Source organism: Festucalex cinctus, chromosome 1 (genome assembly GCF_051991245.1).
Source record: "Festucalex cinctus isolate MCC-2025b chromosome 1, RoL_Fcin_1.0, whole genome shotgun sequence".
Lineage (NCBI taxonomy): Eukaryota > Metazoa > Chordata > Actinopteri > Syngnathiformes > Syngnathidae > Festucalex > Festucalex cinctus.
This window is the reverse complement of record NC_135411.1, coordinates 22,140,380-22,153,870: the sequence shown is the minus strand read 5'-3', so window position 1 is coordinate 22,153,870 and position 13,491 is coordinate 22,140,380. Positions and strand designations below refer to the sequence as shown.

Genomic DNA, 13,491 nt, shown 5'->3' with positions numbered 1-13,491 from the left:
GACTACTTTTTACTTTTACTTGAGTAATATTTTAAAATAACGCTACTCTTACTTGAGTGCAATTTTGGGCTACTCTACCCACCTCTGATAAAATCGCAAGCATACAAAGAAAAGAACCAAATGTGAAACATGGAGGAGGGTGCCCTGTTATGTTCGGGGGCTGCTTTGCTACTTGTGACACACGGTGTCTTGAATCTGTGCAGGGTACAATGACATCTCAAGACAATCAGCTGACCTCCAGGCCGCCCTCTGGTTCCTCCCCGCATCTGACAAAGTGAATATTTTCTCTTTCCCCATTCCTCTGGAAATGTGATCTTGACGTTTATTTATTGTCTTTGTGCCGTCCTAATGCCCGAGCCATATTTTAGTACAAGTGCATGGCAACAGCAGCAAAACAAAGAGAAATTCTTTGGGCCCTGACCACTTTTTTTTTTTTTTTTTGAATTACTGATCATGTATAAACCTTCTGTGGCGGCTCGCAGATTGCAAACATCAGGGCCTTGTGGAGCCTGCATGCTAACCAGCCCTCGAAATAGGCCCGGCTATTTCGGCGCACGGGCTGCGGGGGGAAACATGTGTTTGACATCAGCGTCACGCTGCATAAGCCAAATGCTGCTGCACCATTGTCACCTTCCGACGTACGTACACGCCAGTAACGTAATTACAGCAATCAATCAACAAAAAAATCCAACTTTTGGATTCTCGGCGGTGACCGGGGTGCGAGCGAGGAGGCAACAAGTGGTTTTGTTGCCCGCTAAAGTCATAGCCATGCATCATATTTGAAAGCTGGTCTTGTGAAATGGTTTGCAAGACACAAGGATTAGGTGATGGGAAGATAAAAAGAGGCATCAAACGCTGGAGGATTTTGTCTTGAATCAAGTCCGTTCAGATAGAGCGGTTGCCGCATCAGTCGTAATAAAAGATGAAGCGTTTATTCACCTTTCACACACAACCAAGTAAAATGGCAACATTTTGTAACATCCGAACTTTTTTCTTTGTCCTTCATTTGTGTGGCTTTCACACTCAAGGACCAATACGTTACTATAGTTACTTTGCGTATTACGGTACTTGTGTTACACTTTTACCTGAACTTTGCTTTCATTATTCTTAGTGTCTCTAGTCTTGCTTTGTTGTTTCAGTTACTCTTTATTTTACCTTTTGCATTAGCTTGTACTTTTAAACTTTACTTTTATGTTGCTGTTTAATCTTTGTTATATTACATTATTTTACATGATGTTATGCTATACTACTTTAATTTATTTTACTTTATTTTACCTTTGCATTTGATTTTAATCTTACTTGAACTTTGTATTACGCTACTTTTAATTTGACTTTTATTTGGATGGATTTGTATTTTACTCTTCTTGATATTTGTATTTCCTTTACTTTTCTTTTTACTTTATCTTTCCTTTTCGTTTCCCTTTTCAGTTTTTAACTATCCTTTTTACTTTACATTTTACTTTTTAACTTTTCTTTTGTCCTTTTACTTTATTTCTTCCATCCATCTTCATGAGGGTCGCGGGACTCGCGGTCATGCTGGAGCCTATCCCAGGTTTCTGGTTGCCAGTCAATTGCAGGATACTTTATTTTTAGTTTACGATTGTTTTCTTTTACTTCTTTCTTTCTACTTTACTTTTTACTTTAACTTTATCTTTTTAGCTTTTTACTTTATCTTGACATTTCACTTTTTATTATTAATTTTTGCATTTTAAGTTTACGATTACCCGTCGTTTTTACTTTGTATTTTTGACTTTACTCTAGTTTTTTAACTTTTTAACTTTAATTTTTGCTTTTTGCATTACTATTGCTTTTATACTTTTCACTATACTTTACTTTTTACATTAACTTTCACTCTAACTTTCACTTTTTACTCTTTACTTTTAACAAAGAATGGGCGAATCCCAATACCAGGTGTCTTATTTCAAGGTCTCGATATCAGTTGCCCTCTCGTGGTCAGTTTATGATCAGGAACTAGAAATCAGAAGAATAGAAGATTGACAAGAATTTCATGCAATTTTAAGTAAAAATGCTGTATCGGAATATAACAAATTATGTGTCGTTGTTTTTTGGGGGTAAATTTTATTCATCAAAAGTACCAGTGGTATCAGTACTTGGTATAGGTGACTATTCAAGAGTTAAGTACTCCTACTGATATTAGTTTGGATAAAAACGTGGTATCGGACATCCCTAGAGTACCTTTAACTACAGGACTGTCTCAGAAATTTAGAATATTGTGACAAAGTCCTTTATTTTCTGTAATGCAATTAAAAAAAACAAAAATGTCATACATTCTGGATTCATTGCAAATTAACTGAAATATTGCAAGCCTTTTATTATTTTAATATTGCTGATTATGGCGTACAGCTTAAACAAAACTCAAATAGCCTATCTCAAAATATTAGATGAAAAAAGTATACTAGTAGGTAGGGGTGTGAATTGCCTAGTACCTGACGATTCGATTCGTATCACGATTCACAGGTCACGATTCGATTCAATACCGATTAATCCCGATACGAATTTATAAGTCGATTGTTGCGATTTTTTTTCATTCAAATTTAGAAAATACTAATCAGTAAGCTTGTAGAGTGAAAGATTTATATGAAAATGTATTATTTATTTATCTGAAATTTCAGTCTTATAGAGGTTGTAATCTGTTTCATGTTTGAACAGCATTAAAATAAAATATTAAGGCTTAATGTTCCGTTCATATAACATTCTTCCATGCTCAAGGTGTGAATCCTAACCCGAAGTCAGACGTTTTGTTGAATATTTTTCCATTAAAAACGGAAGTTTAAAAATCGATTCACACACACACACACAAAAAAAAGAAAAAAAAAAGAAAAAAAAAAAAGGCAATGATGATAAGACGTTGAATCGGTAAGACTACCGAATGAACAATTCTGAGCTCTTAAAATAAAAAATTAAATAAAAAAAATAAAAAATAGATTTTTTTTTTTATCGATTTGAGAATCGCGCGATGTAGTATCGCGATATATCGCCGAATCGATTTTTTTTAACACCCCTACTAGTAGGCTATCCAACTAATCACTTGAATCATCTAATTAACTCGAAACACCTGCTAGTGTTTCCAGCTGAATCCAGAATATATGACATTTTGTTTTTTTAATTGCATTACAGAAAATAAAGGACTTTATCACAATATTCAAATTTTCTGAGACAGTCCTGTATAGAATTTTACTTTACTTTGGCTTGTAACTTTGACCTTTACCGTTACTTTTTACTTGAACGTGTTTATTTTTTTATACTTTGTTTTTGCTTTTCTGCTTTGTACTTTACTTGATTTTATGTTATGTGACACTTGACTTTTACTTTACCCCACTTTACTTTGTGGTGAAGGTTGCTGGGATGAAAAGTCGACTGAATGAAGTTTGTGCATTTGGAATTGTTTGCACCTTGAAGGCGTGCGGGAGGCTCCTGCATGTCACTCACTGGCTTTGCACTGTAGAAACAGGCACATGCTGCTGCTATTCAAACTGCTTCCTGTGACCCGAAATTGGACGCGGGGCTGAAAAGGAGCAGAGCAGCCAGCGAGGCCTGGAGACCACCCCCACCTCCACAACCGCCCAACTTGAAGCCCACCGCTTTGGCAACCCATGAGTGTTTACCCAATCAGCTTGCGGGGAAAAGGACCCGCCGGCTCTCTAATTTTCCAGCCTGCAGCCATATGGCGCTTTGGTGCTGTAACCGCTCGCAGATGAGCCCCAAATAAGACGTTTGGGGTGCATCCTCTACACTTGAGGGGGGGGGGTGCAAAGTTGACTTTGTGCTGGTTATAATAACCTAACTGCAGATTATTCCCCCTGTGTAATTTGCAGTGGGGTCAGGGGATGCCGAATATAGAAATCCAACCACATGAAGACGCTCAGACCCCGAAATAGCAGGTCTTGATGACTATGTGCATTTAGAGGTGGGGTCTCCATGCCTTTTTCTTTTGGCGAGGAGGGGGTGGTCGAGCGGTTGCAGAAAGGCCGCACGTGTCACACAGCTTTTAGACAATAAATGTGGCACACACACACATGCCGAGATGAGCTCTAATGTTCATGTGGAGCCTCAATTAGCCCCCCCCCCCCCCCCCTTTTTTTTTTTTTTAGTCTTGCGGCAGCTTCACAAGCGTTGTTGATGTGCAGGTGTGGTCGCCGCCCACAGTGCATGCGTGTGCTGTCAGACTTAATGCACCTCACTGCAATTACGCACTCACACATTTCTCAATGTGTAATTGCAACCTCTTATTTAGAAGGATTTGTATAGCAGCCTAGAGTTGTGCAATTGGAAGAAAACGCTGATACTTGTGATTCATCTTCTTATTCATCCTTTAAAAGGCAACGTACTAAACTGTAGAAAGGTAACTTTTTAATTGCTTGTATGCAACATCTTTTGGCAGAGTGACGGTGGTTCCTTTGCACGCGACAGGATTCACCCTCCCCCCCCAAACCCAGCTGATCTGTAGGCTATATGTGTTACCTTGGTAACATTAGCAACCTATGATAGTTAATATTTATAAGCTAAATGGTTGCTAAACTGTGGCTGTGCTTTCTACTTGCATTCCTAGCATACGTAGCCCCTCTCATGTTTTAGCTTATCTGTCACAAGTTTATAGCCTAAGGAACATGTAGGCCAGGGGTGTCCAAACTTTTTCATTTGAGGGCCACATACAGAAAATCAGAAGGACGCAAGGGTCACATAATGTTATGAAGAGAAATTGTGTTTAGTCCTAAAAATTGTGCAAATAATTTATTTGTGCTTTTGCATATTTAGAAAAATGCTACAGACTTTAAACCAATTTATTTGTAATATGGCAGTAGGGTTATTATCGTTTTGGAATTTTTCATTTGAGTTAGTTTTACGTAGTTTTCAGGGTGGTTCTGTTTGTTTTTATTAGTTTAGTTCTTTAAAAATGCTTAGTTTTGGTTTAGTTTGTTAGTTTCAGTGTTAGTATTAGTTATTTTTTTTTAATAATGTGTATTACTTGTGCGCAATATTTAAAAAACACCATGGGAGTGATGTCATCTGAAGGTGCTTTTCTATTGGCTGCTGTTAAATGACGTCACTTCTGTGTGACATACTTTCAAGCGTCATTATTCTGCTTTATATCAAAATAAATCTAATAAAAATTACATTTAAAATCATCCCCAAAGGCTCATGTATTAAATTAATTACCAAAGACTAAAACGAAGGACATGTTTGCTATAAATAGTTAGTTTTAGTTAGTTTTGTAAACATAAAATATAGTTTGTTAGTTTTCTTTTTTTAAAAAGCATTTTCGTTTTTATTTTTATTTTGGGAACAATATTGTTTTTGAAATTTAGATTAGTTTTTTCATTAGTTTTAGTTAACTAAAATAACCTTAATGGCACCTGTTTTTCGATACCCTCCCTTCTTACATTGGCCATCTCCAAACATTTTTGTTTTGTTTATTTTATTTGAACTGAGTCAAATGCCATTTTTAGCATATGTCGCAGGCCACTGAAAAATGGACGGCGGGCCGCAAATTGCCCCCGGACCGTAGTTTGGATACAACTGATGTAGGCCTACAACTAAAATAATCATAGTCAAAAAAAAAATCCATTTTTTTAAGTCTTCTATCAGACTGCATTATATCATGCCAGTGTTTGAAAGAAGTGAATCAGGATGTGCTTCCTGGTTGAACATGTTATCACAGTTCAGTATCAGGCCTTAAACACACGGAAGGATTGCTAATGCAAATTATTGTGCTGTTAATGATTGACAGCCAACAGGAAGCACAGCTTAGGGACTTCATAAGTGAGGAAATCTCATTTATTGTTCAGCAAAAAATAAATAAAATAATAATAATAATAAGGTGACAATTTGTGTGTAATGTGTTAACAGCTAATCTTTTCTTGCCATTGATTGCTTACTGTTCCAGGCACCGCTGCTCAGCGTTGTGACCTCGACGATGAACTTCAGCCTTTGTTAGTGCTCATCGTCACGTCTTCAGGTGAGTAACAAAAGCGCCGCAAGCTGACTTCCTCACGTGACAGTACAACAGTTCACTGCAGGTCAATAAAGGACAATGTAGGCGTACAGTATTTACAAAAAGTAATTAGTAAAGGTTAAAAACATGCCCTCAAACCCTTCAATTTAACTGCTCTGGATAATAGAGAAAAATATGCAGCTTTTGTGTGGTGACGTTAGCAATTTGGCATCCACGCTTTATGGTCCACAGTTGACACTTCTGTAAGTAGACACCTTTTACATCTGTTTTGGAGGCATCACAGCATGTCTTAAACTGTCGTATCCACTCCGGTGTAATATAGTGTTGCCTCGAGATACCATTAAATTTTTTATTTTATTTTACTTGTGTTATTTTAAAGAGACGTCAAGTAAAAAAATGTGCTTAATATGTTCTATGCGCCCTCGCTAGACTAAATTCTGATTCATATTCCATTGGTGGAATATAAATTAAGCAGCAAAATCTACCTCAGGGAGGGCGGCCATTTTGCCATTTGCTGTCATCTGAAAATAACATCACAGTGCCGTAACAACTGTCACGACTCACCTGTTTTCTGGGTTTTGTCATGTGACGTCCACACGCTGAGCCCTTAGGCCTTGTGAGGTCATCTTCGGCAAGTGGTGAATTCACGGACTGCCTAAAACACTGTCATGACTATTCTACCTGCTTACTCTGCTTTTTTTCCTTTTTGGAAGTTTTTGAGTTTCTAACATGGTAACCCCTTCCTTACCCATCAGCTCTGAAGTTTCCTTTCCCCTCTCAAACCCACCTGATGAGGCAGGTGATGCGAGGTGAGAGCAACAAGAGGCTACAGCACCCCTTAGGGGTCGCTCCTTCCCTCAGCTCCTCTCTCCCCCTCCTCTCGAAAAATGACCTTCGGTCACCCCTTTGAATCCAAGCCATGATAATCTCTGTGATCTTTATCTACACACTTCAAAAACAAAATCCTCTCTCAAAGTTAAGGGAAAAAAAAAACAATCCTAATGAGCCTAATCAGCTACGCCACCTGTTTTAGCATCCATAGGCTGCCTGAAGGGTTCAGCCTCTTTGGTGTCAAGCTTTTAAGCAGACGCCACAACCGCGCTGGCCTGGATTTTTTTACCGTTGACCCATGCGGTTCCTCTAGCGTCCTACAAAATCCTCATTAAGTTAGCCCCGGTCGGGCCAAATATATCAAGCAATTTCAGTTTATGAGTCACACTTGGCTGGTTTGTCGCAGCCGCCGTAGGTTGTGCTGATGTACTTTCAGGATGGAAAAAAAAATATATGAGTGTTGCATGACAGCTAAACAAATGGCACCACTTGTTTTGTGATTAAATGTCAGTTTTGGGAATTACAGGCTCAAATTGACGACCATACAATGTTGTGACAATTCCAGTCTAACACTACAAATTGTCAGATGATGGAAAAACACACAAATGTTAGTTTTGGAGGCATAGCAGCATGTCCTGACTATTCCAAGGGGTTTTGTTAAAAATAGCCCAAGACCAAAATGCACAGTTTGGAACAGACAGTTAAAAAAATGTCTTTTGTGTGAACAAAAAAAAAGCCTTTTTGAGGAATATTTTTGTGTGAAAACACCTTTTAACAAGCATTAAGTGGTATAGCATCATTATTTCTCATGTTCTCCTCGACCTTTTGGAGCTCGGATTACTCGGGCAGGTCAAAATTCAGAGATACCAATGGGTGAAAATTACCGTGATGTTTCAAATGCCGATGCTTTCCCTAAAAACGTAACTTTGGAAGGTTATTGGTGAGAAGAGCACTTTAGTAGTCCATTTTTTAAAATGTAATCATCGTAAATAAGGACTTGAGAAGCATTTGAAGTGCTCGTTCCGTGATTATTTTTTTTTCTAAATTCCACTTGTCATGTTTCTATTGTATATATATTTTTGTATTTACTTTTATGTATATTGTTATTGTTGATGTGAATTGTACTCAGTCTGCTTAGGCAGATCACCCTTGTAAAGGCACATTAGTCTCTGTTTTTTTTTCCTGGTTCAATAACTGAATTCTGAGTCTTGTAGTGCATATCATGCACTGTCATGACTATTCTAACAGGTTTAGCTACAAACAGCCTTAAAACCAACCTTTTGTAATTCCTCGCTGCATACCATGCACTGTTGTGACAACTCAGATATAATTTCCTCTTTTTCCCCTCATTTTCATCGACTTTAACATTCGTGATGTTGAAAAGCCGTGACCAGCCTCAAAGCAGAATATATTTTCTTTTGCCAGTGCATTAATGCAGTTTGTGGTGCGGTCACTACTACCTATGATGCCACAGGTAATGAAAAACCTGATCTTTAAACCAGTTTAAAAACATTTTTTTTTAACTATATCTCACAAATCATCGATATGTGGTGTGTTCACTGCCTGCTTACCATTCCAACCAGCTTGAATGTTTTTATTTGAGCCATATCTTATCAAGCATTGATGTGTGGTGTAGTCCCTACCCGTCTATCATGCCCTATAGTGACTATTCCGTCACATTTAATTAAAAAAACAGATCCTAAAATCATGTTTAAAGTATATTTTAAACAATAACTCACAAATTACTGAGATATGGTGTGACCACTGCCTGCCTATCATGCACTTTTGCAATTATTACAACACCTCTTAAGAAAAAGGCCTCTGTGAGAATTTTTTTTTTTTTAGCTACATCTTGCCAAGCATTGCCTACCATTCACTTAAAAAGACTATTCCAGTATGTTTAACTAAAAAGCAGCTCTTCCCAGTTCCAACAAGGTTTAGATTTTTTTCCCCCCAAAGTCGCGTCCATTGATATGTGACGTGTTCACTGCTTGCCTACCACACATTGTCGTCAATATCTATTACTATTAACAGTAGGGGTGTGGTCAAAAAATCGATACGGCAATATATCGTTGCGGGCCTCATCACAATACACGTATCGATACGCAGGCGTCAGAATCGATATTGCTCGTTAACTTTAAATCGGCAGTTCACGTTTGCCTTTGCGGCTTGCATTGTACCTAAAAAATAAAAACCAGCAGCGTCTTTGAAGTTAATTGCCTTCAATTAATGCATAAATAGCTCACCGGTGATTGGACACTGTGTCTTGCTAAGAAAAATGAAAGCAGAGGAAGAATGTCAACATTCATTTATTGATAAACTTAACATGGCACGTGTCTTAGTGTACTAATTTTCCTATATTTTGTTTAAAAAAAAAAAAAGTGTCTTATTTGGGATACATATGTATCGCGATACGTATCGTATCGTGGCCCCTGTATCGTATCGTGAGGTTGGCGGAAATACCCAGCCCTACTTAACAGTAGATTGCTCAAAGTGCTGATGAAAAAGTGTTTTCCAGCTGAGTTCTAACTCTGCAGTACTCTTTGAGTTACTGGATGTCTCCGCAGTCATTTCCTCAGCATCTAAGCAGGAGTTAGTGACAAATACAATTGAGGCGGAATCAGAGAAGGCAGTTTCGCAGGAAGGAATTAGTCAAATGTGTTGATTGTTCTCGTCTAATTCAACATGCGGCCATCCCTGCCCTTGCTAATCATCCATTAGCCTCCTACGTGCACATTCGCCGCAGCTGCGATGGTTTTATAATGGCCTTCACATTGACGTTTCATATGGAGGAAGGGAAAAATAATAACAGCAGCATTCCAGAGGGGCTGTAATTTTGTTCCGGCGGCTAAAGCGTGTCCATTATGGTCAGGGTCAAGGAACACATGCGAGCCCGTCATCAGGGGCACGGCGGTCGGCCACATCATAAGCGCCCGTCGCGACCAGTGGAAAGACGCAGTGCGCAGCGCGCAGCCACAGGCCCCCGGCTCCATGGTGCCCCCCCACCCCTCCCTGACCACGCCGCACTCTAATTTAGGCAGACGTCTCCGTTGAAATTACATACCACCCTTCCCTGCAATTGACATGATCTGATACAATGGGATTCAGATTTCACGCCAATGCATCAAGACGTGCGTATGAATTTCGGTAGCTGCCTTGATTTTAAGGGGACAGTTGGCTTTACATTCAGTATAGTAAGGGAACAAAATGCAAAACATAAAAGTGATTTTCTTTGGGGTAAACAGGAACACGTGTGGCTAGTAAAATGAAATATAAAAATCTCCAAACTGCTAACAGTAAATTCTTCCACAAGTGAAAGATTCTCAAATAAACCAAACAATGCTACAAAAAACAAACAAAACAAAACAAAAAACACTGGCACATGGCACTCTTCATTTCTACAGCGCTTTTCCATAGTTAGTTTTCTTTTTAGAAGTGCAACGGAGTCTGTTTTAACAATCAGAAATATCGTGTTATGAAAACACAGAAAACATTTGATAATGCTTCAAAAATTTTGAGTATTCGTCTCACTCACAAACAAATAATTGATTTTAATAAAGAATAATAATAAGAATAATAATGAAATAAATAATGATGATAACGAATAATGAAAATTCTAAACAGTAGCAGAATTATGGAGAGAAAAAAACGGAATTTTTATTCTAAAAAAAAAATTGACTTTATTCTTGCAAAGTCTGATTTCATTCTTCTGAAAAAATAAATTGTCCCCATCTAAACTTCTCCTTCATTTCCAGACTTTCCATTTAAGAAAAGATTTTTTCTTATTTTGTTGTGTTTATTTTTAGGGACTTTTCAATGTGACCAACACTTCGTATCAGGTAATAATCACAGCAATGCCTATTCTTAAAGCGCTTTATAAATAAAGTTGAGTTGTGTTGAGAACAACTTACTAAGGCTATAATCTCTTTAATCAATGAGAATGGCTCAAATCGATTCGACACTTTGGGCTTCAATCTCTTTGACCGTTGACATCAATCTAATCAGGTTCTTAAGACTGACGTTTTTTTTCATCAAGAACATAAAATTCATCAGATTGGATGCTACAGGTTTTGATTTCTTTTGACCCATGACAGCAAATAAATCCAGATTGGACGCTAAAGGCTTTGATTTCATATCAATGACACAAAAGCAATCCAGTTGGTCGCTTAGGGGTTCTAATCTCTTTGACAATGACAAGGCTTTGATTTTTTTTTCTTCCCTCTTTTTTTTTTTCATGTGGTTGATGTTTTGGATCAATTTGATTTTTAGACGCTTCATGCGTTCTACCGATCTATTACATTGGATCAATCCAATTGGCTGTGAAAAGCTGCGATCACTGTTTGAATGATCCAATTGGATCCTCGAGGTTTGAATATGTTTGATCATGATAGGCCTTAGGCTTTGATGTATTTGATGACATCAAATAAATCCGATTGACGCTTACAGCTTTGATCTTCTTGATTAAAGACAGCATAAATGTGTTTTGATCTTCAGGCTTTGATCTCATATTAAAGACATTAACTAAATATCAACAATGGCGGCGGATCAATCTGATTGGATGCATCTGGCTTTTATCTCGTTTGGTCAGTGACTTGTATCAAGTCAATTGGGCAAGTTTTGGTCAATGACACCTGTTGTATCTGATTGACAGTAAGTCTTTGATGTCTTTGACATTGATGTTTGACTTCAGCTCAATCTGAACGCGAACTGCTTTGACCGTTTTATGCTGCCCTTTTTCATGTTAATATGGTTTTGCAAGAATGAACACTTGCATGCCAAAAAACATGACAACCTGATAAGGAGTGTAGTGAAGACGGATTGATGAACGCTTGACTCTTCTCAGCATGCAGCATACAAAGCTGAGAATGTTTTCATGCTGGATCAATTAGATCCTCGAGAGCTACAATTTTGGAGTTCCCACACTGGGTAGAACACCATGCTGCCATTATATTGACACAACTCACTTTTCAATTTATGTTCACCGACCGATGCGCTAAACAGAATGCAATGCGGGTCCACTTGAGAAGAAAACAAACTGAGTAGGAGATCCTGAGAAGCCAAAAAATGGCGGTTAGCTGACGCATGTTGGCCTACATTTTTTTGCAAGTGGGTCACCAAAATGTGAAGCATTTTTAATCATGAAGGCCTGGTTGGCCAAGAATGCTTTAAGTGTGGTATCAAGATTACAGTACAATCAAGTCCAACTGTCTGCACCGTCAGAAATAGAGCCACTTTTCTTGACTTTAACGATACAGTCGACACTGATGTACATCATGTTGGCCTTCCTCACATTCTTTCATTATGCTATATCATTTTAAGAGCTGTTTATATGGTTTTATGAAGTTTCTTTGCTGATTGGCTGGGAGAAATCACATGATTCTGATGTCTTATAATGAGACGTGAGGCATCCATTTTGACTCGCGTTTAAATGAGGCAGATATGGCTCTATATGCTACAAAATGATACACTTTTTTTCTAGGACTTCATCTTCCTTATAGTGAGCCATCGTTTTGACTTATTGAACAAAATAAGGTAGCATGCACCACAATGTAAAAAAAAAAATATATATATATATATATATATATATATATATATATATATATATATATATATATATATATATATATATATATTTTACATAACTGCCCTGCAATTGGCTGGCAACCAGTCCAAGGTGTACCCCGCCTACTGCCCAAAGTCAGCTGTGATAGGCTCCAGCACCCCCCACTACCCTTGTGAGGAATAAGTGGTCAAGAAAATGGATGGATTTTACATAACTTGTGCAGCTCAACACATCTTTATCCACATTTGTTTTGATGATTGACTGGGAGGTATTTCATGGTTATAGTGAGGCAATTTATAGTGAAGAAACTAGTGATGTCAAAGTTAAAATGTTAACTCACTGATTAATCACAAAAAATTTTGCATTAATCATCTATTAGCACAGACGAATCACACTATGAATTTTGGCCCCAGATGATCCTTTAGCTTGACAGCGGATGGTTACGTTAAAGGTAGAACAAGTAAAGCATTTAATAAATGTTTGCATGTGACATTTGTTCATCTCAAAATATTCAGGTCTTTTTTTTTTCATTTTAAATTATGCAAGTAATTAATGTATTGGAAAAAAAAAAGAGGATGAGAGCGTGCAGTGGATCAAAAAGTGTGGAAGACCTTCTCATAACATTAAATGTAGAAGGAATTAACACATAATAGCTGCTCTTGCTCTGATTTGGCGGGTAAAAAATGTTGATAAAATACCTTTTTAATTAAGTGATTAATCAAAATCATAAAATAGGATTAATCTGCGCTAGAAGAAACTAAATATAGTTTGCTGCGGAAAAAAAAGACCCCTTTTTTTCCCAAGTCATCTTTATTTTATAGAACACATACCATAAAACATCAACAAGAATGCAATCATAACAAATCAACAAATCATACATACACTCTAAAGTCTAAAGTAACAGATGTCTGAAAGTAATATTGATTTTTTTTTTCTGATTTTTATGAGGCAACTGTCATGATTCTACAGCCTTATAATGAGGCTGTTTTGTGTCTAAGCTACCAAATATGGTTACTACAAAATTACTACAAAATTCAATGATTCTTTTTCTTATTACGTCATTTATGATTTAATAGGTTGTTATTATTAGCCACACGGTTCTACTGCCTTTGTATCGAGGCTC

General features: G+C 37.5%; 1 protein-coding gene across 2 annotated transcripts in view; it reads left to right on the top strand.

The window, feature by feature from the left end:
* klf2b (Kruppel like factor 2b) overlaps positions 1-13,491 on the top strand; it is a 74,137-nt gene that overhangs the window by 887 nt on the left and 59,759 nt on the right. For both annotated transcript variants that reach the window (XM_077523381.1, XM_077523391.1), the window contains exons 2-3: positions 204-274; positions 5,906-5,977. The gene's annotated coding sequence lies outside the window, so the exon portion shown is untranslated. The remainder of the gene's footprint in view (positions 1-203; positions 275-5,905; positions 5,978-13,491) is intronic.